The following is an 11,012-nucleotide window of genomic DNA, read 5'->3' as shown; positions in this document are numbered from 1 at the left end:
AATTAGGTAATTAACATGTCTGATCATTTTGCAACACTTACAGATTGCTGATTACGGTTGATAAATGAGCATTGTACTACGAATTTTAATGTCTTGCTTGTAACAATGAGAACTACACATTTTCATAAAATAATTGATAGCAGCATAGCTCTTTATATCATTTCTTCTCTGTGCTTTATTGCTGGATTTTGACACACTGTCCTCTTAGTGTTTTCTTTAACACTGACTGCAATTACAACCTTGCATGAGAAGTGCTTGTCATTTCTCAGAACTCAGAGGATGACCTGTGAGAGCATGTCTCTGCACTGTTGAGTTCTTTTTTTCTAGAGTGGATCATAAAGGAAAAAGCAGATGGTCATAGCAATACTTGTATCCTTATGGTCTGAAATTTGCATTTCTAATATGTGTCCATTTAGAGAATTACCATTTTATACAAAAACATTAGTAATGGCTTTGCTTAAGAAATTGTGCCTAGTCCCGCAGTGAGTTGATGTCCCAGGGAACCTAGCATAAATGTCTCCTAAGGGGTTTCCTCCAGCAGTATGTGGAAACAGATGCAGAGATCTACGGCCAAACATGAGGCAGAGCTTGAGGAGTCTTGTGGAAGAGTGGGGAATAGGACTGAGCAATCTGGAGGAGCCAAGGACACCACAAGAAGACCTAGTCAAATAACCTGGGCTCATGGGGGATCACAGAGACTGAACCACAACCAAAGAGCATGCAGGGCCTGCACTTAGGCCTCTCCCTTGTGGCAGATGTGAAGCTTGGTCTTCATGTGGGGCTGTCTCTGTCTCTGTTGGCTCCCATTGGATCCACTTCCCCTACCTGGGTCTGTCTGGTTGGGCCTCAGTGGGAGAAGATGCCCTTGGTTGTGTTGCAACTGGGTGTCCCAGGGAAAGGTGGTACTCAAGAGAGGCTTTCCCCTTTCTGAGGAGATGGACTGAGGGTTTTGGGAAGAAGGGATTGTAAGGGTGGTACTGGGAGGACAGGGAGGGGATTGTGACTAGGATGTTAAGTAAATTAATTAATTAATTAATAGAAAAAAATCATATTATATATGAAATCATGATAAGTATGATCATGTATGATATATATCTTATATCATATATACTATATTAAGGTTCTATTATACTTGTATCAAAAATTTATTGCTAAAAATATATCAAAATAATAATCACCTTGAAAAGCTTATTGAATGAGGAGAAATAGGAGACACATTAAACACATAAGACTCATGTTCTTGCTCATAGTGAAGCGAAGACTATAGCAGATCTGAGAGGCTCCTTTCCCACCTCCTTGAAGGTGAGTCCTCTTGGGAGAAGCTGATTGCTTTCAACAGAGCACAGAGAAACTCATCCTGAGGAAAAGTTAATTAGTGATGGGAATGTCAGCTACCAGGGTGGTTTTCTGATGTAGTTAGTGCTGCTGAATTGACATGCCAGCCATTCTAGTCACCCTTCTACAAACAGCTACCAAAGAGCCGTTAGGCCAATGGGCCAGCATTTCTGTATCGTCTAAGATGTCTGTAAACTTTCTAACATCAGCTATCTAAGTGGAGTAAATGCAGCAATGATGACTATAAAAGCCCAGAGATCTGGGGGAATAAAATGATTTGCCTTCCATACAAAGATGTGTTGCAAATTCCAAATCTAAAGGGAATGTACTTATTTTATAGCATCTGCCTCTCATTTTCTTGCTATGTAGTCAGGGATAGTCTAGTACTTATGATCCTCCTGCCTCAGCATCCTGAGTCCAGAGGTTGGAGTTAGGTACTGCTGTTGCCAACTGAAGGTTACCTTATCACTCTGCCACCATCTCCACAATGGGCAGGAAGCTCAGGCCTCTTGCACAGGACCACACATCAAATCCATGATGCCATCACCTACTGATGGCTTGTGTAATACCACTACCTTAGGAGTAAACAAAAATAGCAATGTACAGTAGACTTTGCTAAACATGTAATGATGAATAATTGCCCCTGTTCTGTCTTCTTTCTAGCCTTTTTCTTATCAATCTTTACACTTTAGCTCAGACTAATGAGATCTGTTAGGGGGAGGATGCAGTTCCTTTTTGGCAAGAGACTTTGAAGCAGAAGACAGAAATTTAAAATGAAGAGGGTATATGAAATAGCCAAGTAAATATCAAATAATATCAAAAATCTTTAAGAAAGTTTACTTTCAAAAGCAATTTGCATATTTGAATCACAAACACAGGCACAAGCAATTATAAAGCAAACTGACCTTGAGTGAAAAAAAACTGTATCATCTTAAAAACCAATGCCTCCCTTTTTCCCCATGTAAACACTTCTAAAGGCAGTCAATCACCAATCATAATAAATGAGAGAATATATTGCTCCACATATTTTTGTAATGAAGATATTTACAGTATTTTTTCACTAGCTCTCTGAATACACAAGTAATTTTGGAAACTCAAAAAACTATGTTAAGCACTCTGATTGGAATGGCAAATGTCCTACACAGTTCATATATTTGAACATGGGGTCTCCCCCCATCTGTCAGGTTTTGTAATCCTTTACCCATGAGGTTGACCTGGTACAAGTGGAGTAGAATGAGGCACTGATTGCTGTAGGTCCTGGGGGCCCAAGTTTCTAATTCAAGCTCCGCACTGCAGCACTTTTGAATGAATGTTCTTCACCTCCCATGCTCCTGCCTAATGATGGGAGAACTCAGCATGTAAAAAGCAACATGTCTAGTATAGTGTCTATGTAGATTCGAGGGGGAAATACAGAAAGCAAAGTAAAGAGGTTACTCGGGGACTGTAGTGTATCAATGACCTTTATTTGTTAAGTCAAATATTTACACATGGTACTCACACAGCAGTCCTCAAAAGCGATCATGATGTGTCCATCTGAAACACATAGCTAGTCTTTAAGGTTAAAGGTAAAAACCAGTCTCTTCTTTGGCCAAATTTCCTTGTAACTAAAATAAAATGTGGAATAAATAATGTGCCCACAGCCTGTGGAAATGTGTTTCTCTTCGTTTGACCTTGTTTCTGATATTTTTGTTTTCATCTATTTTTAAAATGGCTTTATTCTTTCTACTAAGTAGCATTTTGCTGAGATACCCTCCTATTTAAAGAGTTATTTTTCTTATCCTCAATGACCTGAAATTGTACTGTTTGGATGCAGCTCATTTTAAAGTGTTCTGTTGAACAGGAAACAGAAAAGCATTGAAAAAAGACCAACAAGGAACATTAGTCACAGATTTGTCTCCCATACTTCATGGTGATGCTTTGCTACCCTATGTGTTCAAGTGTGAATACCTTCCTGCATGTACTTCTCAAATACAAAAAGTTGTGTACATTAGAAATTCATGACAGAGGCAGACCTTGCAATAATTATGAAAAACCAAGTTTGAAATCTACACTACCAGCAGAAAGAACATGTTCTACTGAATTCAGCACTCAGCCTTTGGGGCTGGAAGGATGACTCAGTCGGTGAACCTCTTACCATGTACGTGTGAGGACCTGAGTTCAAATTCCCAGAACACGTGTAAAGCTGGTTTCAGAAGAGCAGGTCTACAATCCCAGTGTCCTCCTGGTGAGATGAGGAGCAAAGAGTAAAGAATCCTCATAATCTTGGAAGTCAAGCAACCTTACTTATATAACAATGGACAGCAAAGAGATGGATCCTGTCTCAAATAAGGGAGAAGGTGAGAAATAGCACCCTCTGAGCCCCACATGGCTCTAAGCATGTAAGTGAATCGTTCTCTCTCTCTCTCTCTCTCTCTCTCTCTCTCTCTCTCTCTCTCTCTCTCTCCACACACACACACACACACACACACACACACACACAGAGAGATACCTCTCCCTTTCTCTCTCTTTCCCTATCTCTCTGTCTCTCCCTTCCCCCTTCGTGTCCCTCCCCCTCCCCCACATCTCTCTCTCTCTCTGCATTCTGCTTGCAAGTCAGACATAAGCTCTCAGCTATTGCTCCAGTACCATGCTTGCCTACCTGATGCCATGCTTCTTGCCATGATGATCATGGATTCTCCCTCTGAAACTGTAAACCCTGATCAAAGACTTTCTTCTATATGTTGCCTTGGTCATGGTACCTTTTCACAAAAACAGAAAAGTAAACATGACAGAAGTTCTACAGAGAATGATGGGATTTAAATGTGGGCACCTGTAGCTCCAGATTCATCATTACCAATGAACTTCCAATAAATGTAATTGAAAAATTGATGTGATCATATTTGATATTAATAGAATGACACAGATAAAGTGCAATAATTAAAAAGCAAGATGCTGAGTGGAGAAACTATTCATATTATAAACAGTAAAGGAACCAATGCTAGAATTATAAAGAATTCCCATATGTGAACAACCAAACATCATCATATAGAATAAAGATTCCCTTCACAAAAGAGTTATAAGTGGCTCAGAAAGATGCAAGAAAGTTCCATATATCATTAATGAATAAATGTAACTTAACATCATAATTCTATCTAGACAAAAATTTAAAAGCTTATCTATTTGAGCACTGGCTACAAACAGGAAGCTTTGTACTTACTGGTAAGATTGTTGTCAATGAACTCTCCTTACAAGACTGCGTTCATATTCACTAAACTGAGCACATACATTTACTGCGCCCATCAGCTCTATTCTTAATTATGCATTCAACAGAGTGTCCTACACATATGCACTAAAAGGTGTGAAAAAACATTCATAATAGTATTATTCATGATATATAAATATTAGAACATATTAAATTAGGCAAGCAGCTTCCATTATATTATAAGTCCATAGAATGTTATAACTTAATATGTCACCAAATGGTCACCTAACTAGAGAGAATATTGTATAAGTAATAACCACCATGTTTCATTCTTACCTACCAAGCTGCCACTGCTCACAGGATGGCTGAGTCAACATCTCCATATAAGGCAAATGCCTGGACAAACCAAGCTGATGTTGGGAAGCTGTAATCCACACCACTCTTCTTACCTTACCTCCTCTTTCTGCCTATAAATGCTGCCCATGCTGTTACTGAAGTCTCAGATGCTCTCTTGGTGAAGGTACTCTCTGGTTTACGACTCATTCTGCTAAGATGAACTCTGCTTAATTTAATTTCCCTAGCACTTTTCTTTTAGCATGGCCCAAGAGTCTAGCAACAGTAGAATAAATTAAGGATGGTCCATGTGGGTGGGGAGGTGGCCCACCAAGGACTGTGTGTGATAACGTAGTTAGACCTCATATGTGGCTCAGAGGCCAGATGGACAAGATCATACACTGTCCAATCCATTTCTATCAAATCCAAAGAAGGACTAAATTAACCTCGGTTGTTACAGGTCAGAATACTGGGTGTCTTTATAAGGGAAGACCATTTATTAAAAGAAAGAATAACAATTGTATCATTAAGTCACATTTGTGCCTGAAGCCCTTCCTGGAGAAGTTTCCCGGCCACTCAAAATCCTTTTTCAGAAATGCTTGCCCTCTTTTCTTTCTGTGTTTTACTTTTCCTCAGTCAAGTTGATTATGATAATGATTATGAGGATTATGAGTGTCTAACAAGATAATGCCCACAGGGGCCGTGTATGTAAGTTAAGGAAGGTCTCTTTTATTTTATCCAGTTTATTAAGTATTGATACATAGCCACTGTATATTAGACAGACAAAGCTTGACTTTTGTAAGGGTTTTGCCCAGAGATTTCTTTAGTTTCTCTATGTTATCATCCAGCTGTCCCTTGGGAAGCTGGATTTTCTAATTGAGATAGTTTTACTTGCTTTTACTCTCGATAAACTGAGGTTTCAAGACCAACGAAGCAGTTTTCTATGTGGCAGTCACAAGAGAAGGCAAGTTAAACCTCAAAACTTTGGTTTCAGAATGTGTATCTCTTTAAGGACTGTAAAATGTTGCACTTCTCTATTTTACTGACCACATTTTTGCCCTCTTGAAGTTAAGGGATGAGAGTGTCATGATATTTTTCTCAATTATTCAGCACTTCATCCAGGGAAAGTCCTCACAATGAACTATTAGTTGGAGCTGGGGAGATGGCTCAGTGAGTTAATCTATGAATGCATAAGTGTGAGGATTAGATTTGGGTGCCAACAATGAAACTGGGTGCTAAAGCAACATGCTCATTTCCAGTTGCTCCTATAGGGAAATGGAAGGTTAGAGAAGACACAGACCAGCTAGCCTGGCATACATAGCTTCCACCTGCCTCACAACCCTAGCCAAATTAAGAAACAAAGAGATAATTGACACCTAAGGTTATCCTCAGATTATACAAGGTCATTCAAGGGTATATATTCACAGAGAGAAACACATGTGCATGAGAGTACATGCACACACAGGTGCGCTCACACAAACACACACACACACATGCATATAGCAACAACAAAAATTGTGCCCCTTTGTAGACCAATAAGTTACTCTGACACAATTCATGAGCAGTTTGGCATTTGGCAGAAGAAGATGTCTTTCTGGATAAGAGACTCAGGACTTCAATACTCACATGTAACGTAACAAGCAGCAAGGGCTTTATGGTATTTTCTTTTCCTCTCAACCCACCTCCTATAGGCAGGGGTGAGAAGAACAGGTCAACATAGACACCTATACAGAGTGTTTCCCATGAATGGGAACAAATTCTTATGTAATTGCTGGTGAGTGGGTGTGCTCATGTGCTGGTTTTTTACTCTAGAACAAAAGACTGGGCAGTAAACAAGCCTGTTCATTGCTTTGAAGAAATATAATACTTCGCATGGAGGGGTCTCAGTAAACATTAAAAGGTGTTCTGAAATGGAGGGGCATTACTGTCTCTTCATGAGATACAAAGCATGAGAGATCCAAGAAAACCATCTCCCATCAGCACAATAAATATTTTCAGGGAAAAAATAAATTCCAATGACCTTGCTCTAAATTCCCTCAATTCTTCAAATAGTGAATAGAAAGTGGAAGAAAAAGTTCGCCCGGAGCTGGCCCTACCTGGGGATACAGCCCATACACAGCCACCAAACCCAGTCACTGTTGCTGATGCCAAGAAGTGCTTGTTCACAGGAGGATACGGGTGTCCCCTGAAAGGCTCTGCCTGGTACAGATGAGGATGGCTGCAGCCAACCATTGGATTGAACAAGGGGACCCCAATGGAGTAGTTCGAGAAAAGATTGAAGGGGCCGAAGGGATGTGCAACACCATAGGAAGAACAACAATATCGACCAACCAGACCCCACCAGAGTTCCCGGGGATTAAATCACCAACCAATGAATACACGTGGAGAGACCCATGACTCCAATCATATGTAGCAGATGATGGCATTGTCCAGTATCAACAGGAGGAAAAGCCCTTGGTCCTATGTAGGCTTGTTTCCCCAATGCAGGGTAATGCCAGTGAGGTTGGAGTGGGTGGTTAGGAGTGGGGGCATCCTCACAGAAGTAGGGGGAGGGAGCAGGGAGTATGGGAGAAGGGAGAAAGGGGCTAACATTTGAAATGTAAATGCATAAAATATCCAAGAAAAATAAAATTAAAAAAAAAAGAAAGCGGAAGAAACCTTGTTTGCATGGGACTGATTACTTTGTATTTGATTGCTCTTTGTTTTTGTTGTTTGCTTGTTTTAGCTTCTATTGATTCTTTGTGCATTTCACATCATTTACTCCAGTTTCAGTTATATCCCATTCCAACACTTTTCGCACAAAATACACACACTCAGGAAGAAGGGAGGAAGGAAGGAAAGAGGGAGGGGAGGGAGGGAGGGAGGGAGGGAGGAGGAGGAGGGAGGAAGGAAGGAAGGAAGGAAGGAAACCAGCATAGACAGCATCTCCAGACCAGTGACTCAGTGCAATGAACATTAGCTAGTGAAGATGGGCCGACAGGGGAGTATGTTGTGGTACACATTGTGACACACTACAGCTCTTTTCAGCTCTTTTTTTTAAAGAAGTGAATCCATGAATGCAGTGTTCAGGGAGGTCAGATATGAAATAGAACTGCTTCTGTGGCGAAGTCGAACGTGACAAGCTTGGGTTTGATCACCCCCATTTCTCAATGTCTTTCCCCTCAACCTTCTATAGAAAATTATTAGGTACAAACATGCTAGGTTCAAGGTAGAGGCTGCAGACTGAAATCAAAGATTGGGGGGAGAGTACTAAGAGTGTTTGCTTTAGGGCTGAGGGAAGGTGCTGAATATCTGTGCGAACCACACAACCATTTGCAAAGATCTCCCAGGCCTCCTAGGGTAAGTAGAGGAAGAATCTTCTGCCTGACAGGCCTTTTGCAAATTTCTATAAAGTTCTTGTTTTACAAAATAAGCTTCATACAGTCAAGCATTCAAATGCGGCCTAGCCGAAAGTGACCCCTTACCAATACCAACACCAGTGTAATGACAGCAGTCTTTGAGTTAGAAACGCACAGTTAAGTCTTACACTCCTGAAGCACCTTGTAATGATGATTTTATGAAGCAATCTCTTCAACCCTCAGTTTCCTGGTTTCTGAAAAGATGTTCATGTTTACCGATCCTAAAAGACAAGAAAGACCACACCAGAAGACTGAATGTGCAGGTGCGAAGTCTTCATCTTCACAATTTCTCTATTCTCCCTTAGATACAGTGACAATGGTGACAGTGCCACCATTCAGCTCTCCAGGAACTGACTTGGCTCGGATGCACTCTGTAGACACAGACCTTGCATCTCAGATCGTTTCCTCTTCTCCCCACACAGTGCCCCTCTCTCCCTTCAGTCTGCAAGCCTGAGCTTGATTCAGCCAGCCCAGACCCAGCAGCTGATTTCAGTGACTGTGGAAGCTTCCTCTGCTGCTCCAGCACTAAGCTGCTTCCTGTCCTCTCCACAGGCCTCTGGAACGAATCTTCCCTTCTGAACTTCATCAATAGTGGCCCAGATTAAACCATTGATACGAATCTTCCTTTTAATCATCCTATTCACAGAAACATTAAGCTCTTTTCAAAGTGCCATGTCTCATTCTGTTAAAAATGGTGATGGCCTGGGTTGTGTGAAAGGCTGAAATGAGGGTGCTCGATCTGTCCTTATCCTTACAGACTGGAGCCTGGGCCGGAAGTCGCTTCTTCAAAGGCCTCCTGAAGAAGGGAGATGGCTTTTCTCTGGGCTTTTCTTCCACTTCCCCATTTATAGAAAGTGTTCTCAGTGTCCATGGCTATGTGAGGGGAAGACAGAATAAAAACCAGGAGAGATGGAGCAGGAAAAGAAAAGGGGTGGAGAGGAAGATATGGAGGAAAGGAGAAAACAGGAATGGAGGACGGAAGGAGAGAAGAGAGGAAGAGAAATACTTAAGCATGAGGGAATTCATGAGAAAGATTAAAATCAAAAACGTCTGACCAAAGTGGACTGTGAATTCACCAAGGCAATTTTCAATGCCAGAAAATGGTAAAATTGGATATGACCCTAAAAGAATTTAATTAATTTCCTTCGCTTTGCAAGTAAGGAAATAAAAAGCCAAAGCCATAAAAATGAGCAAGAGGCAAAGCTTGGAGCAGAACAGAATTGTGGTACTGCCAGGCTGGGAGAGTCCCATTTTAATGTGGCCCAGCAAGGTACTGGACCTGCTGCTCTGAGTCCTGCAAAAAGATTTTATTTTATTCTATTCGAAAGATGCTACAATTACACTCTGGAGTTTCCAAGTCCTAGAGTATTCACCTCTTTCCCTGGGGACAGACAAGAGAACTCTAAAGAAGGAAGAACGCTCACATGAGGGAGGACATATTTATTAGCAAGTAAGCAGGCATTCTATATGGTCAAGTTGGAGGACTGTGAGCCCCGGAGTTGACCCCAACATTTCTCTGAGAGCAATTAAGGATGCTAACCAGGCTGGCCCAGTTCACAGTGAGAGCCCCAAGAAACAAAAACGAGAATATTCCCAGTTACTTGATCATCACATATTCAGAAGAAAGGGAATGGGAGAAAACAGAAGAGAGAGTCACAAGCAGACACCAGCTCTTGGTTCTCCCAGACTCTCCCATCTCAGCTAAGGAAATGAGAACACATCTATGTGCCAGGCTGACCCAGTGTGACAGATGTTTGCCCCTCCACTAGCAGGACCTAGAAAACAGATGGTCTAAGAAGAAAAAGAAAACACCTTCTTCCTAGGTAGAGTACTAAGTAACAAATCACACAGAGGTTCTGAGTTCGGTTTCAAGAGGCACAGACTTACTTCCGCCCTTTGATGAGAGACACTGAACACATTCCAGTAAGAAAGGCGCACCGTGAAGTTCCCTCCTTACTGACTCATGGAAGAATCTACTGGGATTGGAACAATCCTATAATTCATGATTTGAGCAAACTAAAGCGACACCTTCAATAATTCTTAATTGTACTTTAAATTGCATTAACCTGTTGGCTAATGGATTCAGCCCAAGAAAGAAAATATATAATTTAATTTTACCAACACTCTTGGGTGAACAAATTCTTCCACAAACCTCAGCCTGATCCTCCAACCCTCCCTTCTGCAGGTAAACAGACAGTTCTACAGATTCACAGAAGTCTATGCTTATAGCAAAAGTGGGAAAATCCCACATTCTAAGCTCCCCAGGTCAGCAGTGGAGTTAAAACACAAATGTGGTTCAGTGTTCAAATCACCTACATGGAAGACTGCTGCGAACAGCATCTGGCCTTTTCAATAGGGAAAAAAATTAATGACCAACTGGCCACGGTTATAACTCTTAGTTTATGAGTTCGTCAGTACATTTCAAAACAACTCTCCTTCAGAATGATGCTCACAGCCCTCTCCTGCCACCATTTCCAAACAAGGCCACGCAAAGGAAACACACATTAAATTAACACATTCCAGAGGGAAGAAAACACAGATATATTGGAGCCACTGAACACACTTTGCTGTGCACTCTAAACCCCAGCCCCACTGAGAAGAGGCCACCTGCTGGCTCTTTAATGGCCCAGTCAGAAAAAAATCTTCAAAAACCCCCAATCAGAAATGCTGAATCAAAATCACATTGTTCCTCCTCTGCCTGTAAGAGAACTATGAAGGATGGACGCCATATGCTAGAAAAGCAGCTTCCCAGTAGGAAGTGACCT

At 41.3% G+C, this 11,012-nt stretch overlaps 1 pseudogene; it reads left to right on the top strand.

Annotated features, from left to right (window-relative positions):
- Positions 1–8,701, top strand: part of LOC116895813 — an 83,826-nt pseudogene extending 75,125 nt beyond the window's left edge.
- Positions 8,702–11,012: the final 2,311 nt, after the last annotated feature.

Source organism: Rattus rattus, chromosome 3 (genome assembly GCF_011064425.1).
Source record: "Rattus rattus isolate New Zealand chromosome 3, Rrattus_CSIRO_v1, whole genome shotgun sequence".
NCBI lineage: Eukaryota > Metazoa > Chordata > Mammalia > Rodentia > Muridae > Rattus > Rattus rattus.
This window is presented reverse-complemented; position numbering and strand designations above follow the sequence as displayed.